The 7,659-nt window shown below is 41.2% G+C and overlaps 1 long non-coding RNA gene across 1 annotated transcript; it reads right to left on the bottom strand.

Annotated features, from left to right (window-relative positions):
• Positions 1-6,375: 6,375 nt before the first annotated feature.
• Positions 6,376-7,653, bottom strand: LOC109511498 (uncharacterized). The gene is made up of 2 exons (XR_002167335.1): positions 7,224-7,653; positions 6,376-7,160 (listed from the first exon to the last, which is right to left on the bottom strand). It is a non-coding gene; the product is annotated as an uncharacterized LOC109511498 (long non-coding RNA).
• Positions 7,654-7,659: the final 6 nt, after the last annotated feature.

Below are 7,659 nucleotides of genomic sequence, written 5' to 3'. Positions count from 1 at the left end.
TTTAAAAAATAAATCTTACGGCTTAATTTATAATATTATATAATATATAGGTGGTGGGCATTATTACTTTTGGTAATGTTTTTCTGTACTGTAGATGCAAATCACGCCACATTTATGTCAGGTGAAATACTGAAAATTTGCCAATGGTGCTCTGTCATTTCTTTTCTTGACCACTCAAAAATGATGCTTTTTTTTTAAATGCAAAAAAAAAAAAATCATTTAATGTCTTTAATAACACAGCAACTGTGATTTAACCTTGTTTTAATGTCAGTGCCTTCTTGATCTAATGTTTTAAAAAATACATACATATAAAAATTCTGAACTTTTAAACAAATTAAATGGTTCTACTGTCATCTCACAAGACCATTCTGTTGTCATTGTCTTGTTTTTTTTGGGGGGGCGGGGGGGGTCACAGGACAATTTGGAGAGGAAACAGAAGAGAACGTGCAGACAGCTAAACTTTGATGACGAGATGATGGTGATTGGCCAAAGCTTTGATCAAAAACTAGCATTCCATTTTATCGGCATATTGATAGGTGGACGGGTTATCTCGGCCAAGTAAAAGTGCCGACAGAAGCGGTGCGTTGTCAAACCCTACGCGATTGAGCCGATCAGGACATCGGAGCCGGTCAGTGGAAGTCAAAGTGAAAGTGATGACTGTGTCAACGCCACTGAGGAGCCTCGATTAGAGTCGACACAATCCCACGCAGAGCGGATTGGAAGTACAGACTGCTATGTTTTTGTACCCCTGTATCTACATACGGTATATATTCGGTATAAGGACTTCGAATACAGATAGAAGCTTACTTAAAAAAAAAAAAAAACATTTCAACGTAGTCTCTCAGCACTGTCACCAACTTTTCCCATCTGTACACAAGCTTCCATATTTCCTCTGTAAAAATCTTTGGACTGATGTCTCAGCCAGGCGCTCACAACACTTGGCTTTATCGTCACTTTTTTTCGTTGCGAAAGGGGGTTTGAGCGATATGTCAGGGGAGCGGGGGGGGGGGGGTCAGGGTTTTAAGAAAATCATAGCATAATATACAGCCATACCTCGGGTTTTCGACCATAATCCGTTCCAGAAGGCTGTTCGAAAAGCGATTTGTTCGAAATCCGAAGCTATGTTATTAGCCCATGATTAGGGGCGAATACACTATGCAGAAATAACAACCAAAAAAAAACCTGTTAGATTTGCGTAAATTACAACAAACGCGGCTACTCACATTGAATGTTACACGAGTCTTCCTCATCTAGGGAAGCCGAGAGGAGCCGAGGGGCACATTCGGGTTTGCTCAATTTGGTCGAAAACCCGGTTTTCGGGCGTAATCACAGCCATAAAAATGCCTTATTTTCTGGTCGAAGTCCGATTTGCTTGATAACAGAAACGTTCTAAAGCCGCGGTTTGACTGTAGTTTAAAATATAAAAGAAAATGCTGGAGGGCTTTGCCGGGGCTCCACGGAATTCTGACGGTCCATGCAGTCATCTCGGACAGCTAAAAACAGTGATTCCTAGCAGTGGCGGATGCTGGTCTGTCAAGGAGGGGAAGCTCAATATCGGCCGACATAAAATGTGTCCGTTTATTTATACGTGAATTCGACTCTCCGTTCCTTTTCAAAAAAATCACAAGGTTGCCTTCACCATAAGATCGGTGATTGGCTCATTTCGCTGTCAATCAAAAAGAGACAGATCATCCAATCATTATGCAGAAAAGCTCAGCTTCCGTGTCAGCCCATAAACGCCCACTGTCCATAGACTCCGAGAGACGCTGAGCGTCCAATGGGCGGGACAAAACCAGCATTTATCCAATGACTGGTCTCGTTTCAATGCATTGGGACAACCTACACTAAACTCTCTCGGCGCCCAGCGTCCGCGCGGTACACGCTCAGCTTTGACACAGTTCAAAGCACAGTGAAGCTGTGGGATTTAATGAGAAGAGATTCGCGTCGTAACCAGTAATAAGAAGCCGATTCGGAAAAAAGTTGAGCGCATTGTGGCGCATATTTAGTCAATGACATGTGCACACAATTGTTTGTACACACATGTATTTGATCACTTATTGTTGGACATTTTAGGGAAAGCTGAGCTTCCCTCGCAGTCTTAAAACAATCGCCTCTGATTCCTAATTACTTTTAAATATCATTACGGCTTTCTCCCACCAAGGCCAACTCAAACAAAACCCAGGGAAAAAAAGCATATTTTGAAGCATGTTTATTGATGACAACAAATGAAAGATAAAACCATATATTGCAGTCATCAGCAGTTTGAACCTTCAACACAATTTTTCTATTGTATTTTGCCGTCACGAGTGAAGTTCATGGATGCCGTTAGCATTTGCAACATACACACAAGAAAAAAAAAAGAAAAAAAAGAAAAACAACGTCACACTTAATCACCGGGATAAGTGTTGAGGTAATATGCAAAATACGATTCAGATAAATGGGTAGAGTACAATCGTTCATACGTGAAGTACAAGTATGTACAGTGTGTACAATTTGAAGAGAATGTCGATGCACGACGGTGACATTTGCTTCATCGGTTAAAGAAACAAAAACAAAACAAAAAAAATGACTGACACCTGCAAAGGCAGAACTCGCGGGTTCATTTGGCACCTGTCGTCTGCTTCTCGCAGGGCATCTTCAGCCGGACTCACACGCTCGTGTATTCAGTATACGTGATGCAAAACTCCCCAAATAATGTTTTTTTATCATATTGGGTCACGAACTGAAAAAGCAATCGACGCAAAATGCTAACTCGCACGATTTTTCGCTTCTCAGCGGGCTCGATGATCATTTAAACAAAAGTGCATCTTATTGAGTCAAATACTTAGAAACAACCCAACATTTAGAAAAAACAACACTCTTCAATAAACATCTGTAATATATTTGTATGTATATACTATATGTCTCTATATTTATTTATATATTTTTTCTTTTACTAGTGCAACAACAGACAAGAGTCAACTCAAGAGAAATGTTAACAAACGGCAGGCAACCGAAGCTGTTGAACGTCACGTTTCTCTCCACAGTAGCAGAACATTGAAAAGGCAACTGAATGATGCGTCAACACAAACATGCCAACATTATACATTTTCTCTTTTTTTAATATATATACATATATAGAAATAAATAGTGGCATTGTCATCTTTATCTTCTTTAAATAATTTCCTTCTATATGTCCATGGTGCACATTTAATATAAAGTATCTAAGACACAATTCAAAACACGACTGAGATACGTCATATAGTTCTCTAACGGCTTTCCCTCAACTTGAGAAGGCTCGCACAATGTAAACATCCGGAGTCTTCCACCGGTGATCAAATTTTGCGGCTCTTCGTTTTTTTTTTTTCTTTTTCAAATCAGATTTTTCTCTTTTCTTGTCATCAACTTTATGTACAGAGTAGCCGACAGCAAAGGCGGGATTGTCGAAAATGTAAATGCAAGTCTATCATGTTTCTAAACCCATCGGGAGTGTTGATGATGATGATGATGATGATGATGCCATTACTACAAAACATTGTCGATTGTACAGCTTTAACTGAGAATGAAAATCTGGATCTATACAGTATGTATATTGGCTGAAATTTGTGAGGAAGTGTAACGGGTTACATGTACTGATTACACCTTTGGACCTTGAACCACCTTCCCCATGTAACACTGATAAATAATACTGGGGGGTAACCAAATTGAATAAAATTCCGATAACCGATGAATCGGTTGATGAGTTAAAAAAATAAAATAAAAATCATATTTTTTCGTCCCTTAATGCTCGCAACAAAAGAAATATGAATTACAGATAGAACACAATACTTTGTCCTTGGAGCTGAAAAAAATCTGCAAACATCTTTTTGCCAAACAAGCTTAATCATAAGACTATGATTAAATTGCCCAGCCAATTAATCAGTCAAGCCCGAAGGACCACGACCACATTTCCTCAAATAGTGACCGCTGCTCTAAATTTTATTTTTTTTTGCTCAGACTGATGGGTACAATTCCAATTTTTACACGGTACTATTCAATTACAATAGAATTTTGATTTTAAGAATGTGTCTTCATTTAGGGTCGTGGGTGGGCCATTTCCTAGCTGACTTTTGGGAAAGTAGCAGGTTACACCCTGGGCTGGTCACCGGCCAGTTGCAGTACGTTGAAAATTAATAATCAGATGATACTAGATTGCATTTGTACAAGTACAATTGATTTCACTGCAGTGTTAAATTCGCACAAAAATACTGGTAAAATAGTGACATTAAAATGAAAAGGAAACACAAATATATTGTTTTATGCAAATCCATCCATCCATTATCTGAGCCGCTTATCCTCATAACGGTCGCGGGCATGGTGGAGCATATCGCAGATGATCAGGCATGAAGCGGGGTACACCATGAAGTGGTTGCCAGCCAATCGCAGTGCACACATCGACAAACAACCATCCACGCTCACACTCACAGCTCGGGACAATTTAGAGTCTTCCATTAGCCTGCCATGCATGTTTTTGGAATGTGGGAGGAAACCGAAGTACCGGGAGAAAACCCATGCAGGCACAGGGATAACATGCAAAGTCCACACAGGAAGGCCGGAGCTCGAATCGAACCCTGCACCTCTGGACTGTGAGGCCGACGCTCTAACCAGTCGACCACCGGGCCACCCCATTTTATGTAAATATGTATTAAATTATTTGTAACTTAAAAAAAAAAGAAAAATCACTACATTTAGTCAATAAACATCCCTGTCAACTATTTGAGGAAATAACACAATTTTCAAGAGCCACTTAACATTGAATCCAGCAGGGGGGAGGAAAAAAAAAACATCCCTGAAAAAAATTCCTGAAAGTTTGAAGATGACTTCAAAATGTTGGCCGATAAGGAACACCGCGGTGTGATTTAATGATGAGCTCCCCTCTGCGTGTAACAAAGCGAGCGTGCGCGCATGAAAACAAAAGTTCCATGCGCTAAATGTGCCACCTGCGATTACACGTTTCCTCCTTTGACATGTCAAACGCGTGTGCCTGAAAGCGAATGTGAGTTGCTGTCAGAAGCTTTTGTTCCGAGGCAAGCTTCTCTCACGTCATATTGCACGTTGAGCAAATCCACGGAATGCGACGTCTCTGGCAGCACAACAGAATTTTACTTTTTAACGTTTGATTCTTCGTCGCCTCCACAAATGCCGTTACGATGTACTTCTTCATTTAACCTTCACATCCTCCAAACAATGTGATCTCACCAGTAGAATCGTGTCCACATTTACCCGATTCTAAATCCGGGGTCATCCCTTTTATTTGCACTATTGGTGGATTTAAGTATTGCGAGCCTACAAGCACAATCACATTCTATTGCCACTTTTCCATTGCATGGTACCCACTCGGCTCACAGCAACTCTACCGGTACTTGCTGTTGGAGCTTTTCCAATGGCAGAAGCAGGTACGACCAGGCTTCCGTATCGTCACCATCCGAGAATATTGGCCAAAGTCATTTAATCAATTTTTTCCAGAAAACAAAAACAAACAAACAAAAAAAATGTACTGTACTAGATATGGATATTTTCATGTCATTTTATTTTCAGAGGATGACGATTTGAGGACCTAATTCACCTACTGAAAACTAGAGCGGTCCAACTCAATTGTTGTGATGTTTATGTGAAGTGCAGAAATGAATCGGGAAAGGGCTCAAATTTAAAAAAAAAAATTTACATACAGGCAGCAGGCCATTATTGCACTTATCCAGATTTATCAGAACATCCAGGGGCTGCTCGTCAATAGAGGGTGCTATGTATGTGTGTGTGTGTGTGTGTGTGTGTGTGTGTGTGTGTGTGTACCCAGCAGTGTAGACATATCAGCAGTACACACACACATTAACATACATTGAGAGAGAGAGAGAGAGAGAGAGAGAGAGAGAGAGGGAGAGACACACACACACACACACACACACACACACACACACACACAATGTCCCTGATTGTCCCTTACGCATCAAAATGCCGAGTTGACATCAGAACCACAACACTGTTTGCCTCATTTAACTCCTGATGACTCTCGACCACAAATGACAAAAAGTAAACACATGCGCTAATATTAGCTTGGCAGTGCCTCAGTGCTTTACAATGCAGTTTTCTACAACTCAGTCTCCATTTTGATAAAACGTGGGACCTAATGCTGTTAATACAGAAGACCTCCTCCGTTCCTCCATTGTTCCTCCACATTCCGACTGATCGATTCAATATGGTGCGGTTTTCCCAGTATGCTGAGAAGAACAAACGCGTTGAAAACAACGGAAATGAGTCGAGCCAAGCCGAGCTACTTTTGTGCAGTGGAGAACTGGGCGCCGTTGAAGAGTAAAATAAGTACGATTCGAAAGGTGCTTTTTGTGGCGATGCTGAGAGACAAACACTCACACATTCAAACGTTAGATTTTTTTTTTTTAACGATCGTATCCAGCCATCAGTTTTCTTATTCCGCGTGCTGTCATTAGCTGACTCTGGGAGCACGGCTACTTGCCAATAGTAGGATGTTTTGTTGCACACATTTCCCTGCGAGTGCACAGCAAATGATTCAGACCTCACACATTCTGTCTCTGATTGGTTGATTTTCTTTGGGCGCTGTGTTGAATAAAATCTCATTGGATGTACAAGATGAAGCCAAAGATTTGATCCCCCCCCCCCCCCCCCACAGAATATTTCAGTCATGTGCTTTAACAAATATGACAAAGTGTTTTTCTTTAATTGCAAAGTTTCTCTTCAATTGATCATTAATGGCGACGGTATCCTGTAATGCGTTAACCTACATTTACCTCCCGATTTCTTTGGCATCTCTCAGCATTCACGCAATTTCTTCAGCCATTGCACAAGGGGGCTTCCACAATTTAAGAAGGACTTTTGTTCCTACTTTGGCGACGTAACCCGAATTCGTACACACTTTGGCATGCGTCGTAGTCTATCACAAAGCTACGTTAACGCAGTAGTAGTGTCGTGTTGGTATGAAAAACCGTTTGCGGCCATCAATATCAAACGGTAAGCACGGCGGTAAGAGTTCAAGAGATCACATGCTTACGGCGCTCTGTGTCGTTCGGAATCCTGCCATCCAATTGTGATGACGGTTGAAAAAATCCGTCAGAAGGCGCCACCGGGAAGAATTAACACCGTGACGACACTTGCGGTAGGAGCCGACCAAACTAGAAGGACATGAAATATTCCCACATTAATGGCACATCGGATGAAAAAAAAAAAAATCTCACCGCAATGAGGGCAGACATGAATGGCACTGCTTTGGATTCTGAGTGCTGTTCTCTTTGTTTGCATGATACATTTTTTTTTTTTAAACACCATCAGGGCAGGAAAAAAAAGAACAATATCCACTCTGAAAGCAGAGGACGGTTGAGGAAATGCATGACTGCCAAACCAGGAAGTAGGTGCAGCACGCTTCTTGTGCAGGAAGTTGAAGCATGAAGTGTAAATTCGGTCACAAGCCTCGGCTTAAAATTTTGTCTCAAGCGGAAGGCTTAATGTGACCCCCGCCCGGGTCCACATCAGTTGCGAGTATTTCGACAATGAGATCTCACTCCAAGAAGCAACGTGATCCATAAAAGGAGGAATCGGTGCTTTTTTTTTTCTTTTGAAATAAATGTCATCCGGATCCCGCCATGAGACCACATCAAGTCACAACCATCACAG

This window comes from Hippocampus comes, unplaced genomic scaffold, assembly GCF_001891065.2.
Source record: "Hippocampus comes isolate QL1 unplaced genomic scaffold, H_comes_QL1_v1.1 scaffold7, whole genome shotgun sequence".
NCBI lineage: Eukaryota > Metazoa > Chordata > Actinopteri > Syngnathiformes > Syngnathidae > Hippocampus > Hippocampus comes.
This window is presented reverse-complemented; position numbering and strand designations above follow the sequence as displayed.